The sequence below is a fragment of the Urocitellus parryii genome, chromosome 3 (genome assembly GCF_045843805.1).
Source record: "Urocitellus parryii isolate mUroPar1 chromosome 3, mUroPar1.hap1, whole genome shotgun sequence".
Classification (NCBI taxonomy): Eukaryota; Metazoa; Chordata; class Mammalia; order Rodentia; family Sciuridae; genus Urocitellus; species Urocitellus parryii.
This window is the reverse complement of record NC_135533.1, coordinates 87,581,873-87,600,146: the sequence shown is the minus strand read 5'-3', so window position 1 is coordinate 87,600,146 and position 18,274 is coordinate 87,581,873.

Below are 18,274 nucleotides of genomic sequence, written 5' to 3'. Positions count from 1 at the left end.
AATCACTCATGCTAAACTTCATCAAGGTGAAACTAAACTCTTTATATGAACTTCCAAAAAAACAGGATTAGAGATATAACAACCAAATTTCCCAAACTTTGACTTGTTTCAATGGGTGTAATAATGAAGTTCCTTTGCCTTAATTCTTACACAAAAGAAGCAGTTTAAAATAATTTGATGTTAACTACCAGTTATGGTCCCATGTCTCCCTGTCTCTGAGAAGTAGAATTCGGTGGTCCATTTTCAGAATGTAGCATTTAGATTTTATTGGGCTGTAAGATCCAATTGTAGCCATTTTAATTATAACCCTTCCCTTTGCCCGCTCCAATTTTGAAATTAGCTAATTGCGTAGATTGTAACCCGAGCTCCTCCTATCAGGAAAGGGGAAGTGCTATGTTAGGGATAAAGGCAGGCAGACTGCCCAACCAGGTGTACTTGCCAGTCAGGTTAGGTAGCATGCCCTTCTGGCATAAGTAAAGTTTGCCTTGAAGACCCACTTGCAAGCATGTGTTTGATTTCTTGCAGCACCTGGGCATTTCTAACATTGTCCCTGCCTTACGAGAAATATAGCCAATCAGCTTTTTGGTTTTGTTTTCCTTCAAGCCTATTCGGTCTATAAAACCAAACTTCTTTGCTTGGATCATTGGAACAATTATTCTATTTTAGGATTGACTGAAATGTTGCCTGATTCCAGAATCGAAAATAAAGCCAATTAGGATCTTAAAACTAAATTGTTTGCAATTTTGGTGATTCCTTACTGAAAGTGGGGCGTTTTAAGTCTCAGCACTGTGGTTTATTTCTACATGGGCTTTCATTTATTTGTTTTCCAATAAATGTAAAGGGACCACTTTCCACCAGGCAGATCATTTTGATCTGAGCACAGAGCGGTCAACTGGGAGGCAGGGATGGGAAAGCACTACCTTTCCTGTCTGCCTATGACTAAGGCAGGGAGGAGGCTTCCGCAGTCAGAGTCCCCCTGGCTGCAAAGCTGCAGCAATACTTTTCTCTGTGGTCGAGGGTGAGTCTCAAAGGCCAGAGTGGCCAGCAAAACTTAGAACAAGGCCCACTGCGGAGAGCAGAAACCATAGAGAAAAGCAGTTTCCAGCTGTGCCTGACCCTAAGTTATCCCATTTTACAGAGCAGTAGTTTAGCATGAGTTACTCCATTTTGAGTCCAGATGCCAAAGCAGAATGGCTCTATACCTTGTTTGTACAAGTAAATAACCACCAGATGGACAGCACAATCATAAGGCACAAACGGATAAATTATTTGTGCTAATGAATAAAATAGGATAGATCGTAAAAGAAGTAGACAGCTAAGAAAAATGCCCCCGACCCCACCCCAAAAGAAGTTTCTCTAAATGAACAAGCTACTTCATGAAATTATTTTTATGTTCACTCTTCTTTGCCTATGAAATTAATGTAGAAATATTCCAAACATTCCAGCCAACTCCTTTTTCCTGGGTGGCAGGAAAAGGGAGGCTGAACAGACTTAAGTGAAGGCTACAGACTCAAGATCTAACCAATCAGAATATTGCAGGCCAAACCAATAGCCTTAACACTTTTTCAATATAACCAGTAGTTATATAAGCCCCTGGACTAGTGTTCCTAAGTGGCAACATGTTATCAGTTCCCCACTCGCCCAGCAGGACCTCAGCTTCTTTTCTCCTCACTTGAATAAATCCTACTCTTTTATGTTCACTCTTCATTGCCCATGAATTTCATTCTTTGAATTCACAAGATAAGAACTTGGAAAGAAGGCACTGGCAGGTGGCTGAGGTCTACTGCGACACATATAGTAGAAGAGACTGAAAATCTGCTTTCATTAATGAATAATGAGCTGGGTGCAGTGGCACACGCCTGTAATCCCAGCAGCTCAGGAGGCCGAAACAGGAGGATTGTGAGTTTAAAGCCAGCCTCAGCAACTTAGGGAGGTGAGGCCCTCAACAACTCAGTGTCTAAATAAAATACAAAAAAAGGGATGTGGCTTAGTAGTTGAGTGCCCTTGGGTTCAATCCCTACTTCAATAATAGTAATAACAACCACCACCACCACCTGTGAACTTATTGAGTTAAATCAGAGCTATATCTGTCTATATCTGTTAAATAAATCTGTTAAATCAGAGCCCACTGTCTCCAGGGCTGCTGCTCAGAACCCTAACCCTGCTGGATATGACATACTTTGTAACTGCCTACTGTCCAGACTCTGGCCCAGGATTGTTCTGTGGCCTGAACAAGTTCTTAGGCTGGTTCACAATCTTATCTGATCACCTGCAGTGACACTTTTGCACTTGTATGTGCTCTCTTTCAGGACAGTCTTCTGAAACCTTGGGGCCACCTCAATCCTTTCTTAGTCTTTCTCTAACCTAGTTTTACCGTTATGTACAGTGTGATGTGTCACTTGAGTGTTACAGATATTAGTAAGTAAGATTGGAATAAAAGAACCAGTGATTCGCTGGCCTTAAAGCTACCAAGTGCTGTGTGAGTACTCTGAACTGCAGCTTATGAAAGTCTAAGTGAATGGCATCACCCAGGACATCCACCTTCAGCTCAGTCAGCTCTTCCGCACCCGGGCCTTGCCATCAGATCCTGGTCCGAGATCTGCCCCTAATGTTAGTGGGGGCTGGGACAAGAGTACAACTGGAAGCTCCAGCACTGTCCAACTCTCTTCCTACCCAGGTTCATCTTTCCCTGAATGGAATTTTGCACCTAACCTCCATCCATAGCCCCCTGAAGGCTGCCCTCAGCCATCACTCAGACCAATAGGGAACATTCTAGAGTTATAGTCCACTCTTGGGGGGATAGATCCAGGGAAGAGACCCACATAGGGTCATGTGGTTCAGGAATTCTGGAATTCTGGGTAAGCATAGGATCTTCTAGAACAGGGTGAGGGCATGAGCTCCAGGCAGGAATATCATATTGCCTGTAGTCTCTGCTCCATGGTGGTAAGACAGAAGAAAAGGACCCAGTGCTCCCTGAGGGGTACTTTTTATTTTTTTCTCAATCTTTCTTCTCTCTCTCTCTCTCTCTCTCTCTCTCTCTCTCTTTTTTTTTTTTTTTTTAGGTGCTGGGATGGATCCCCTGCTTCAAAAGCTACAGCTGCCCCCAAACATCTTCGTGGTTGGAAGATGCGACACCAGATCTCCTGTGGCCTCTAGGAGACTTTTGCTTTGGCTGTGGCAATCTTCAGTCACAGGTTCATCCCAGATGACTCTGTCTGTAGCCTCTCTGAATGGCTTCTCCTACTGCAGCTGCTTCACCTGTCCCTAATCGGGTTCAGAAGGAGCCCTTCCCCTACCCACAGCTAAGCAGAAACCTGTGGTTAGCCAGTAGGACACTGCATGCGTGAGCTCCCCTTCCTTCTATATAAGTAGCCTTCCCCACACCCTTATCAGTCATGTATTGCTGCCCCTTGTGCTGCAGATTAAGTCCTAATAAAGCTTCTTCTAGGTGGTTTTATGTTGCCTATTTGTGATTTCTAGCTCCAGTAAAATAGGCTAAACCTATTACTCTAATAGCATAACATTGAGGACATTGACATTGAAAGTAGCCAGCAATCAGGGCTGGTCATACTGAGGGCACCTAGCACCTGGCGAACAGCAGGGAACAATGGAGGGTTGCCAGCTCTGGATGCTGGAGGAGTCCCAGAGAGTTGCTGGTAGCTGCTGGTTCCAGTTGTCAGGACAGCAAGGAGGAGGGCTGATAACACTAAGAGCTATGAGCTGCTGGCCTTCAACGCTCAGAAATGCTAATACTAAGGGAGCTGCACTTTGCCTATTCGTAATTTCTATATATAAATTGAACAAAAAAGCCCTCAGATAATTGGTAACAGTGGAGATCAGTAGTAGAGATATAGTACACAGCCTTCTAAAGCTCAAGCCTAAACCTTTTCATTTGTTAGCTGAAGGCAAGTTGCTTCAGCTGTCTCAAAGTCCCCCATCTGTAAAACGAGGCTAATAGTAATGTTTGCATCTTGAACCATTGTGATCACCAAATAAGATAATGTACTTAAGGGTACATAGTAAGTGATATCTGTGATTATTTTTTATTAAATTAATTTATCTGCTGTGCAGTGGCACACAGCTCCTTAGAAAGCTGAGGCAGGAGGATTGTAAGTTGAAGGACAGCCTGAGCAACTCAGCAGGATTGTGTTTCACAATAAAAATAAAATAAAAATAAAAAGGTATGAGGATGTAGCTCAGTGGTAAAGCACCTACCTAGTATGTGTGAGGCCCTGGTTTCCATCCCAATAACACACACACACACACACACACACACACACACACAAACACACACACACTATAAAAAAATTTTTTTTTTCATTTTTCTCTCTCTCTTTTCTACTGTTCTGGGGATGGAACTAAGGGCCTCACACATGACAAACAATGGTAGCTCTACCATTGAGCTACTTCTCCAGACCTAGAGATCTAGTAGCAAAGTTGTTTTTGTTTTTGTTTTTCTTTTTTTAATCAGGGAAGAAGAAACAGATGAAATTAAATTTTGTAGTGTATTTTATTTAACTGGATATATCTAAGACAATATAGTTTTGGCACGTGATCAATATAAAAATCATTATTAAGATACATATGTTTTAACTAAAGCTTCAAAAGCTGGCGTTTATTTTGTACTTAGAGTGCATCTTAACTTGGACTGGTATCAAAAGGAAAAAATTTCAATTAAAGATCTTAACTGATTTTATTTGCAATTCTAGAATTGGTCAACACTTCATCCCATAAATAAGTGTTCCATCCCATAAAATAAAGTGAGCTAAGCAGAAGAGGTTGGTTTTATAAACAGAGGAGGCTGGAAAAGGAAGAAACAAAAAACAAAAATCAGATTGGTCATTTCAAAATTACTTTTCTTGTAAGGCAGGGACAAGGAGACAGAACAGTCGAAAGATAATTGACTAGTTAACATCAGATTACTTCAGGTTACCTTCTTTGTGTAAAGATTAAACCAGAGGAAACTTGATTATTACACCAATTGAAACTGGCCTGTTTGGGAATTTGACTCTCTCCCTCCCGAAAGTCAGAGAATTTAGCCTGGGTTTGGTGATATGGAACTTTAGCAGGGGTGGTTTCATAATGAGTTTTCATCTGGTCTTTTGGGGCCCAGTTGGTGGAACTTAGTCTAAAACAATGGCCTCCCCATATTTAACATGCGTCACATGCCTAACAGCCACAGGTGGCTTGTGGCCACCAAATCAGATAGTGCAGTTCTGCATCCTTGCTATGCAAGTATGGACTGCTAACAAACTACATCCGCACCAGTGCAACAGACCAAAATGAATCCAAATCTGCATTACAGCGACAGCCCCAGTTGATGAGGGCCACATTAACATTTGATATCCAAGCTATGGAAACAACCTAGGTATCCTTGATTGGATGAATGCATAAAGAAAATGTGGTATGTATACACAATGGAATATTACTCAGCCATAAAGAAGACTGCAATAATGGCATTTGCTGGTAAATGGATGGAACTGCAGAATATCATGCTAAGTGAAATAAGCCAATCCCCTGAAACCAAAGGCCAAATGTTCTCTGTGATTTATGGATGCTAAGCCAAAACAAGGGAGGTGGTGTGGGGGAATAATAGAAATCCATTGGATTAGACAAGGGGAAACAAAGGAAAGGGAAGGGGAGGGGAATAGGAAAGCCAGTATAATTAATTGGACTCTCCGCATCAGCTACAACCACAAGAGTGGGATCCTAAATAGAATAAGTTACACTTCATATAAGTATACATAGAATGCATACATTCTACTGTCATGTATAACTAAAAAGAACAAATCAAAGAAAACACCAACTTTTGACATTGTTGGGTGTACTGCTGGCTGAAAGCAAACTAGGAGTGGGCAGAAAGCCGAAATGCTCTCTCTTCCCACCCATCCATTCTTTGTTCTTCTTTGGAGACCTCTCTAGAGAGTTTTAAATTATAAGACCTACTCCCAAGACCTGATTTAATTGGTCCAGGGAGGGATGGGGGCAATAGGTATTACGCCGATGCGCTACAGGTGATTCTGATATGTAGCTGGATAGAGTCACAGGCTAACCCAACACCAACACTCTGGCCTCCCTTAGTCCTGCCAGGTGTCACGGTAAACACACCTGAACTTATATCCTTGGGGACTTTGAAGGAAGTCAAGATGAGTAATACAGGTAAATCCCTACAACATTGTATGAAATACTCCTAATTGTCTCACAAACTCTGAGAAATTGATGCCATATGTGAAGATAGGAACCCTTTGGGAAAATAAGGCAGTCTTAATTTAACTGCTGCTGTAGCTAGCTCAGCTAATTCCCCTTTGGTTACTGGAATAGGAAGAAAATAATACAGGATTTGTACATTTATGAAATAATTGTCCTAATAAAGATGTCCATGTTCGGGCTGGGGATGTGGCTCAAGTGGTAGTGCGCTCGCCTGGCATGCGTGGGACACTGGGTTCGATCCTCAGCACCACATAAAAATTAAAAAAAGATGTTGTGTCCACCGAAAACTAAAAAATAAATATTAAAAAGTTCTCTCTCTCTCTCTCTTTAAAAAAAAAAAAGATGTCCATGTTCAATATATTAATACTGTTCGTCTTTTCCTGGAAACAGTTAAATTCCACAGACATTTATTGAGTCCCTACTGTACACCAGACATAATAGGGCTACAAAGATGTTTCTATACAACAGACATGGCCTCCAAGGACCTCACCTTGTGGGGACCTGTAAGCATCTGGGATTTAGGGGAATTGAGACCCATCTGACCTTAAGTTTCTCAATTTGTGAAAACTAAAATAAAATACTGCATAACATCCATACTGCTAGTACTTAGAGTGTCTGAAGGATTTCAAGCATCATCATTTTACATTATGGTTAGCATCTTTCTTTTTTTCTCTTTTTGCAGTACTGGGGATTGAACTAAGGCCTTCACATTACTTTACCACTGAGATACATCCCCAGTCTTTTTATTTATTTTGATTTACAGGGTCTTGCTAAGTTACCCAGGCTGGGTAACCTGTGATCCTCCTGCCTCAGCCTCCTGAGTAGCTGGGATTACAGGTGTGCACCACTACTCCCAGCTTCACAAAAGTAATCTTGATGTATAAATTTAACTCCTAAAGTCATCTGGTTTCTCCTTGCAAAGAAACTTTCTGAATGAGGAATAAATACAATTTTAACTCATTGGGTGTTGAACCTGATGATTTTCTCCCATCATTTTGAAATGCTGCAGATGTATCTACATAATAATGAAATAATTTGAGACATACAAACTTTCAAATTATGCAAGTCATGAACTCAGAAAGAGAGATCTGTTTGGCATTCCATTTCTTTCCAGGATGCATGGGACGGGCCAGTGGGTGCACACACACACACACACACACACACACACACACACACACACACACTCTCTTAGATTTTTACTTGCCCTGGCAGAGGAGGGAAGGGTTGTAGGTTGTTTCACATCAGGTTATCATTTCTGCTTCAAACTGAACCTCAGCATTAAAACTGGTCATAGCAAGTGTCACTTGCTAAATGTACTTCTGCAAAAAGTTTTGTGCTAATTAGAGCAGAAAGACAGGGGGAGAGGCAGAGGAAATGTAAGGAGGAAAATAGGAGAAAGGATGGCTTTGAAAGGCTATGGTGAGGGGGAACTCAAGGACTGCAGAGACAAAGGAAACAGCCCAGAACAAAGACCTAAAATTTCTCCAGGAGTGAGTGGATGTGGATCACGGCCCTTGCTGGAAACTGAGAGAGCTCCCTTAAAAAAAAAAAAAAATCACTATATTTGGGGACTGGTGATAGAACCCAGGGGTGCTCTACCACTGAGCTTCATGCCAGTGCTTTTTATTTTATTTTATTTTATTTTTGTGACAGAGTCTTGCAAAGTTGCTGAGGGGCTCACCAAGTTGTCCAGGCTGCTTGCTACCGAGCCTGGCCTAATAAGTTGCATTTTAAGAGCAAATCAGTTTGACAGCACAGTGGCCATTGTGTTTTATGAGGTTGAGCCTTAGCAATGGCCACCTCCAGGAGCAGTTTAAATGACATCAGGCTGCCTGCTTTTAGTTGAAGAACCTCCCCCACAGAACACATGGCTTAGGGCTGGCTACTAATGTGGTACCCCGCATTCTTCACATACTCCTCTCTGCCCACCCCTGACAGCAGCCAGGTGTCAGGGGCTTGGCAGTCACCTCTCTTGCTCTTGCTACCAATTCTGCTGCCCACACATCATCCTGGGCATGTCGACAGCAATTTGGTCTATGAGGATGGAAATGTCAACCTGCCATCACCTGTCTTTTGGTGCTCCTCCTGCTGAGAGGCAGAGCTGACCTTAAGCAGACAGTGAGCATCATCACGGCAGGTATAAAGGATACTTGGAGCCAATAGGGGCTGATGAAAAGACCTGACTCCCTTCTCTCCCCATTGCTGGGCACCTGCAGAGCCTGTCTTCCTGGTAAATTGCCTTTGTGGTGGTTTGACACCTAGGAAAGAGTATAGCAGGTTTCCTCAAGTAGCTTCAGTTGTGAAAAAAAATAATGTGTCAGGCAAGAGGGAGGGGCAGAAGGGAATCTTAGCAGCAGACACCGGCTGTAGCTGGATCCTGCCAAGGTAAAGGGAGCTTCTGCTAAACAGTGGGTGAGCAGCACAGTAAGACCACCAGAGCCCAGACACCAGAGCTGGCTAAGCCAGGGGATCTGCAAAGGAAAGGTGTCGTGAGAAGGAAAATGGAAAGGGAAGGGCTAATTAGGAAGTGATTATGTAGCCGGTGTGACAGGCCCAGGTGGGAGAGGAGCAAGCCTGTTATTAGACCAACTGAACACAGAAGAGCTGTGCCACTCCTCGAGAGCCCTATTTCCGTCTCAAGCCTGGCACAAGAGCCCCCGCATCAGGAGGGAACCACCCAGGAACCGAGGGCTTCCGACAGTGGCCGGCTCCATGCTGCTCAAGGCTGAGTAAAGAGGAATGGCCCACTGAGGACCTCAGACAACAGGCCGAATGCAAACATGGAAGGATCAAGAGGGCAATTATAAAGAAAAAGCAGCACCAGGAACAACATATGGACAACTACAGGGAAAATCCATGCTAATCCTCCTCCCTGGTAAAGGCATTTTCATCTTGAATAGGAATTTCTGGGCTTGCCCTCAAATACATATTTGTACAAATTTTTCAATAAACCCAGAATTTCATACCTACTTTCTTCATTTGTCAATACATCAGAAACATTTCTCAGTGTTTTTTTCATACTCTCCCCACCCAACCTCACCCAGTACTGGGGATTGAACCCAGGGATGTCTACCACTGAGCTACATCCCCAGTCCTCTTTGTTTTATCTTGAGACAGGCTGACGTCGAGTTTGTGATCCTCCTGCCTCGGCCTCCTGAGTTGCTAAGATTACAGACATGAGCCACCTTGCCGGGCTCATCCTCTTTATCATTGAAAATTGCTATGCAATATTCCACTGAATGTATAGACTTCCACTTACTGAAAGATTTCTCTTTTCAGGAAGTAGATTACTTTCTTTTTTCAAATGGCTGCCTTGAGTGTAACTGGTACACAATAAGTTGTGTACATTTAAAGCTTGTGCATGTCTAGACCTGGGAACTCTTCACTATAATCAAGATAATTATCACGATAAGAAGCTTATCACTATAATCAAGATAAAACATGCCCCCCTCCCCTGAGTTTTCTCCTGCCCCTTGTCATCTCTCCCACCTCTCTGGGTCATTTCTATTTGGTGGATTATTACTCATGGTCCCGGTGCCTGTTGTATTCATGTGCTAATGCAGTTTTTCTCCCCTTGCCCTGTGTTCTGTTTGAAACAAAGCAACTTGGTGAAAGTGATGTCATGCTGGTTCCAGGCCAAAGTCTTAGGAAGCACTAGCAGCTTACGTTTTTTGCACCTTTGGAATGTTTCTTCTTGGAACCTTGCTGCCATGCTGTGAGGAAGCACAAGCAACCATGTAGTGAAGACCTCTGGAGGAGAACCCAGAGCCCTGGCTGACAGCTCCAGCTGAGCTTCTGCAGGAGGCAGCACCCACAAACAGTCATCCCAGTGCTCCAGCCCACACTACATGAAGCAAAGAACTGCCCATCAACCCACAGAATCCAGAGAAGTGAGTTACTATAGCTGAAGTCGCTACGCTTTGGATTTGTTTCTTATATAATTGCCAATAAGTAAAACATTATGTAGGTTGTTAGAGTCATTATGAAAACATAAGAAATGACGATTAGGATGTCTTCTCATTCTCACCCTATGTTGATCTTTACCTCTTGTCTTCTTTACAGGTAAACTTTTTGGTTTTGCATGCTGGGCAAGAACTCTACCACTGAACAGTCTACAGCTAAACTTAATGAAGGGCATATACTTGCTGTCCATCTTTCCCTACCCTGGGTCTTCTCTTAGAACTGGGATTCTCATCTTACTACTCCTTGGAAATGTTCTCACCATGATCTCCATGAATTCTCTGTTGCTTAATCCAGAGGATATCTTTTGGTCCTCATCTTATTTGATCTCTTAGTAGCATTTCTCTCCGTCAATCACTCCTTTCTTTAAATTGTCTTTTTCCTACGTGCATTGAATAAGAATGATCATGCAGACACATTTCACAGACCTAAAGAAATAGTTGCCACAGAGGTTGGCAAGTGTAGTCTTTAGATGGTTGGCCATGCATCCAGCTAAAAACGCCACCAATATGGAAAAAGGGAAAGAATGGATACTGCAACAATAGCAGGTTCTGACACAGCTATAGAAGTTTCTATTCCTTCTCATGCTCCTTTAAGAGCATTTTTGGCTCTACCTGGTCCTGCAATGATATTCCATGGCTTGTCCCAGCCCTTTGCCTTTCTCAATCTAGAGTCCTTAGACTCTAACAACCTACATTATGTCCTCAGTTTGCACCCTCCCATGGATATCCTGCCAAGCCCCCCCTCCTTTACCCACTGCCCAGCCCTACCATCATGCTTCTAAAAAAAAAAAAAAAAAAAAGACTTGTTTTAGGATAGGCATGGTGTTGTGGCTCTGGAGGCTAAAGCAGGAGGATCTTGAGTTCAAAGCCAGCCTCAGCAACTTAGCAAGGCCCTAAGCAACTTAGGGAGACCCTGTCTCAAAAAATAAAAAGGCTGGGGACATGGCTCAGTGGTTAAGCACCCCTGGGTTCAATCCCTGAAAGAAAAAGAAAAAAGAAAAAACAGACTTTTTTTTTTTTTTTAACCATTAGCCACAGCTCATCTACAGAGCATCAGCATATATATGAGAGAAAGAAGAGGTTTGGGAGGACTTAAAAATGTATTTTCCAAACTGAATAGAAATAAGTTATAAAAATAGATACTTTTTTGTTGTTAGTTTTTTGTTGTTAGTTTATAGATCAATTTAGGGGGGAAAAGCACATTAGCAAAGTGAAACTTTTCTATAGAGGAAAAGCCATATGGAATCTGAATTCCTGGGTATGGTTAATAATAGTCAACTTCCATACCATATAGCACTTTATGAACCCCTTTATCTCATGTTATCTATATAGCAGATAGGTAAGGAAGGTATTATCTACACTTAACACTGGTACTCAGATGGGCGAGGTCCCCTGCCAGAGCCACTCATCTAGCAGAGGTAGTGCTGGAATTTGAGCTTGTGTGTCACTTGGGTCTGCATTGCCACCTGCATGCATCCAATTGGGACTGACAGGGTATCCTGAAGGAACACTTGGGCTAGACACATCATAAAGGCACATTACAAAGGGGTCTGCTCCGTGAGGAAGCACATAAATGGACAGAGGACAGGTTCAACTGCTAATTGGTGAGTGGATAATATCTGTAGAGATTACATTTGGAAACCAAGTTCTAATGGACCCTTTTGTCATTATGTAAATCTCTTTTTTATTGTTGATAATTTTTCTTGCTCTGAAGCTTACCCTGTGTGAAAATAATAAAAGTACCCAATCTGTTTGTTTGTTTCTGGTACTCTGGATTGAACTCAGGGGTGCTCTACCACTGAACTATACCACATCCCTTTTTATTTTAAATTTTGAGACAGGATCTCACTAAATTGATGAAGCTGGCCTCCATCTTGAGAGCCTCCTGCCTTAGCCTCCTGAGTAGTTGGGATTACAGGTATGCACTATTATGCCAAGCTAGCTTTCTTTATTTTATTTATTTACTTATTTTACCTATAGATGGACACAATACCTTTGTTTTATTTATATACTTTTATGAGATGCTAAGGCTCAAACCCAGGGCCTCACACATGCCAGGCAAGTGCTCTACCACTGAGCCACAACTCCAGCCCTAAAGCTAACTTTCTTTTGATTAATGTTAACATGATAAATCTTTCTCCATTTCTTTATTTTTATCCTATATGTGACTCTATTTTAAGGCAAGTTTCTTATGGACAACATATAATTGGGTGTTGCTTTTGGAACCATTCTGACAATCTCTCTCTCTCTCTCTCTCTTTTTTTTAATTTAAGCTTTTTAAAGTAATTATTGATGAAGAACAATATTTACCTTATTTGTTCCTGTTTTCTAATAATGCCTCTTGTTCTTGGTTCTTATTTTTGTCTTCTACTCTGACATTATGGTTTTCACTTGAACATTTTATGATTTCATTCTCCGAATCAATTATAATTTCATTCACTGTATCAATTATAATTTTGTGTCTGTATGTGGAACTGAGAATTTAATCCAAGGGCTCTTTGCCACTGAGCTATACCTCTAGCTCTTTTTTTTAATTTTTATTTTGAGACAGGGTCTTGCTAAATTGCCCAGACTGGCCTCAAACTTGTCATCTGTCTTAGCCTCCCATGTTTGCTGAGATTACAAGTGTATATTACTGCACCCAGCAATTTTTTGTTTCTTTTGCTTGTATTTAACATTCTTAGTGGTTACTCTGGGGTTTGTAATCTACATTTACAATGAATCCAAGCCCACTTTCAAGTTACAATACACCTTAGAATGGTGGTTGCCAGGCTCTGAGGTTTGGGGGCCACGGAGAGTTATTATTTAATGGATTCAGCGTTTCCATTTGGGCTGATGACATATACCTGGAAACGGATAATGGTGATGGTTGAATAAAAGTGTAAATATACTTAGGGCTCCTGAATGGAAACTTTAAGATGGTTTAAAATGATACATTTTATGTTATGTTTATCTTCCCTCCATGAAGTCAATAAATAAGAAATAAAGAAGTAGAGAGAGGGCAAGAGAGAAAAAGAGGAAAGTCAAAGAGAAAAGGGCCCCACATCTGGGATGCTTCTGCTTTTCAACCCAGCAGCAGAACTTGGTGTTACAACAATCTATTAAAAAGTAAACCAGCCAGGTCTTCAGCCTTAGAACTGTGAATTCTCAGCTGAATGAGGAAGTGTTTCTCGGTTTGTTTAATTTGCATACTAATGCAGTGCAAATACCAGAGTGTGTGTGTGTGTGGGGGGGGAATGCCACCAGCAATAAACCCTTGGTTGCAAAGTGGAGCACAGTCAGTGTGAGTGCCCAAGGTCTGGAGGTGACAGATGAGGACACAGGAGGTCTGATAAAATTCAGTCAATTCATTCCAAAGATCTAAGGACAGACAGAAATGTGACAACAGACAAATGGCAGCAGGCTAAGTGGGCGTAGTGACGAGACACGTCTTTGTTTAAAGTTCCTTTGAGATTGGTGTTAGTAGAACAGCAGTGATAGGAAAGGCAGAGAAATGTTGGCAGGAGAAAGCGTGGCTGTCGCTGTCTTGACGAGAACTCAGTAAACATGGGTTTCACACCAAGCCGTGCACAATCCTGCTGCAAATTAAAACTTCCTTAAAATCCTGCGCTGCACCAGCTCTTTGTTTCTGCAGGCGGCTTTGTTAAGCCTGGAGTGCTAAGTAGTTTCTTTCCCCTTCACAGAAAACAATTTTGTTTTTCATTGGCCAAGCACAAACAAAGACCTCTATTAGATACTCATGGCATTGTCCTTAACTGCTGCTGATCAAGGTATGCTGGCTCAGATTTTGGAGGAATGGGTATTAAATGCTCTTCTCCCAGTCTTTTTTTTTTTAATTTATTTTAATTAATTACACATGACAATAGAATGCATTTATGCACTTTTACATATCATACATAGATGGGATATAATTTCTCATTTTTCTGAGTGTATATGTTGCAGAATCATATTGGTCATGCAGTCACATATAAACATACAGTATTAATGTCTGTTTCATTCTACTATCTTTCCTATCCCCACATCCGCTCCCCTCTCTCACTTCCCTCTACCTAATCTAAGGTAATGCTATTCTTTCCTAGTGCCCCCCACTTATTGGGAATTAGCACCCATATATTAGAGAAAATATTCAGCCTTTGGTTTTGTGGGACTGGCTTATTTCGCTTAACATGTTATTCTCCAATTCCAACCATCTACTATCAAATACCATAATTTCACTTTTCTTTAAAGCTGAGTAATATTCCATTGAGTATATATATCACATTTTCTTCATCCATTCATCTATTGAGGGACACCTAGGTTGGTTCCATAGTCTAGCTATGGTGAATTGAGCTGCTATGAACATTGATGTGGCTGTATTACTGTAGTAGGCTGATTTTAAGTCCTTTGAGTATAAACCAAGGAGTGGGATAGCTGGGGCAAATGGTGGTTCCATTCCAAGATTTATAAGGTATCTCCATACTGCTTTCCATAGTGGTTGCACCAATTTGCAGTCCCACCAGCAATGTATGAGTGTGCCTTTTTCCCCACATTCTCACCAACATTTATTGTTGCCTGTATTCTTGATGACTGCCATTCTGACAGGAGTGAGATGAAATCCTAGAGTAGTTTTGATTTGCATTTCTCTAATTCCTAGAAATATTGAACACTTTTTCATATATTTTTTGATCAATTGTATTTCTTCTTCTGAGAAGTGTCTGTTCAGTTCCTTGGCCCATTTATTGATTGGATTAACTGGTGGGGTTTTTTTTGGTGTTAAGTTTTTTAAGTTCTTTATCTATCCTAGAGATTAATACTCTATCAGATGTGCAGGTAGTAAAGATTTCTCCCAATCTGTAGGCTCTCTCCTCATGTTAGTGTTTCCTTTGCTGAGAAAAAGCTTTTTAATTTGAATTTATCCCATTTATTGATTCTTGATTTTACTTCTTGCGCTTTTGGAGTCTTATTAAGGAATTCAGATCCTAGGCCGACATGGTGAAGATTTGGGCCTGTTTTTTCTTCCATTAGGCACAGAGTCTCTGTTCTAGTGCCTAAGTCTTTGGTCCACTTTGAGTTGATTTTTGTGCAGGGTGAGAGGGTTTTTAAAAAAAAAAAAAAAAAAAATATATATATATATATATATATATATATATATATATATTTTTTTTTTTTTTAATTGTCAATGGACCTTTATTTTATTTATATGTGGTGCTGAGAATCGAACCCAGGGCCTCACACATGCTAGACAAGCACTGTACCACTGAGTCACAAACCCAGCCTCATGAGCCACAAACCCAGCCCCGAGAGATAGAGGTTTAATTTCATTTTGCTACATATGAATTTCCAGTTTTGCCAGCACCATTTGTTGATAGGCTATCTTTTCTCCAGTGAATGTTTTTTGGCACCCTTGTCTAGTATGAGATAACCATATTTATATGGGTTTGTCTGTGTCCTCTATTCTGTACCATTGGTCTACAAGTCTACAGTATCATGCTGTTTTTGTTACTGTAGCTCTGTAATATAGTTTAAGGTCTGGTTTTGTGATGCCTCCTGCTTCACTTTTCTTGCTAAGGATTGCTTTAGCTATTCTGGGTCTCTTATTTTATGACTGCTTTTTCTATTTCTATGAAGAATATCATTGGGATAGGAATAGGAATTTCGTTAAATCTGTATAATGCTTTTGTTAGCATGACCATTTTGATAATATTAATTCTGCCTATCCAGGAGCATGGGAGATCTTTCCATCTTCTGAGGTTTTCTTCAATTTCTCTTTAGTGTTCTATAGTTTTCATTGTAGAGGTCTTTCACACTCTTTTGTTAGATTGATTCCCAGTGGGTTTTTTTTTTTTTTGAGGCTATTGTGAATGGAGTAGTTTTCCTAATTTCTCTTTCAGTGGATTCATCCCTGATGTATAGGAATGTGTTTGATTTATGGGTGTTGATTTTATATCCTGCTACTTTGCTGAATTCATTTATTAGTTCTAGGAGTTTTCTGGTGGAATTTTTTGGATCTTCTAGATATAGAATCATGTCATTAGCAAATAGTGATAATTTGAGTTTTTCTTTACCTATTTGCCTTGCCCTCTACTATAGCATCTTCCACTCCAGGAGGATATTACTTCTCCTGTTTCTCAGATGTGCAGTTTTTCTGATGGTTCAGCCTACCTGGTGCTTACTTACAACAGAGAAAGCACCAACTGTAGAGACCAGAAGGAGGCAGGGATCTCTGATGTTAGCAATAGTCTGAAGCAAGGTATTGGGAAATTCTCTGAAGCCTTAGCCTGGCCTGTGGGGGAGGGACAGGATCCACTAGCTATGTCTACCATGGGCAGGGGGTCTTATGATACCTGAACCACCTGTTTGCTGGTTTGGGACCGGGGCTAATCCCTGTCACTTGACTAGTACCTTTTAGTTATAGTCACATCCAATTCATTCTCTTTAAAAAAAAAAAAAAAAATATATATATATATATATATATATATATATATATATTAGTTGTAGATAGACACAATATCTTTGTTTTTATTTGTTTATTTTTATGAGATGCTGAGGATCAAACCCAGGGCCTCACGTGTGTGAGGCAAGCACTCTTCCACGAGCTACAACCCCAGCCCCAATTCATTCTTTTCTGGGGTCAGAGAAGCATCTCAAGGCTGCTCAGTGCTCCCCTGTCTTCTGCATTGGTTCTCTCCAGGGCTCCTGTGCAGCTGAGAGACTCTTCTCTCCACCTGCTCTTGCAGGAGGTCCATCCTCATCACTATCAGTTCCTAGTGAGGAACTGGAAGCCGTGCTCTGTGGGATACAGCCTACCCTGAATTAAGAGCTTCAAACAATGCAATCACGAGGCTCTGCCTGCCTGGTGTCCTGACCGATCTATAAAGGGGAAATGGATTTCTATGTTCCATAGCTTTATTTTTGTCCATTTGCTTCTCAGTGGTGTCTAGGACATAGGCCCACCCTTTGATAGTGATCAGTCTGCTCCTGTTAATTGGTGGACATGTGGGATATAAGAATGTGTCCCTACCCCAGATTCTGCTCAGTGGTATCCTTTCATTCTGGTGAGTGATCTTCAGGCCCATATTCCTACCTTTCTCTGGTATTGTTGATTTTTTCTGAAATCCTTCAAATCAGGGAAGCATATTATCCACCCTCCCCCTTCCACCTCCTACCTCCTTTTGTGAAGCAGCCTGAAAAAAAACAAACACCTTGCCTGATGGATTTCAGAGGCCATTGATTTCAGTTTTGCATATTAATCTCTGCCTCCTGTGGGCAATGTGGATTAACAACCTGCATGCAGCAACTCTGACTCTGAGAATCTAGACGTGCATGGAGTGGCCCGAGCAATTTAGCAGAGGCTCTAAGCAACTTAAGGAGAACTTGACTCAAAATAAATGAATAAATAAGTAAATAAATAAGGCTGTGGATGTAGCTCAGTAGTTGAGTGCCCCTGGGCTCAATCCCAGGTAACAACAAAAACAAAAACAAAAAAGTGCATGGGATGTTTTACAAGGGAGGAGAGGTGGAGTTCCCTCTCTGCAAAGATAGCCAGGTAGGGCTAGAGATGTAGCTCAGTGGTAGAGTGCCTGCTGGGCATGGGGGAGGTCCTGGGTTCCATCACCAGCCTCATACAGAAAGAGTAAGAATAAGCTTGTCAACACTTAAGAAATGTTCTGATTTATTTTATTTTTTGAGACCGGTTCTCATTATGTTGCCCAGGTTGGCCTCCAACTATCAATCCTCTTGCCTCAGCCTCCTAAGCAGCTAGGATTACAGGCATGGGGGGTATTATACCTGGCTTTAACTTTTTTAAATTTTTAATTGACAAAAGTTGTATTTATTTATGGGATACAACAGAATGTTTTAAAATAGACATATATTGCTGAATAGCTAAATCAGGCTAATTAACATAGGCATTAACCTCACATATTTGTCAGTTATTGACTAATTACAAAAATTCAAATCAGGGGCTGTGGTTGTGGCTCAGTGGTAGAGCGCTTGCCTTGCATGTGTGAGGCACTGGGTTCAATTCTCAGCACCACACGTAAATAAATTAATAAAATAAAGGTCTATCAACAACTAAAAAATATTTTTAAAAAATCAAATCAACAGTGGACATCTGTAAGATG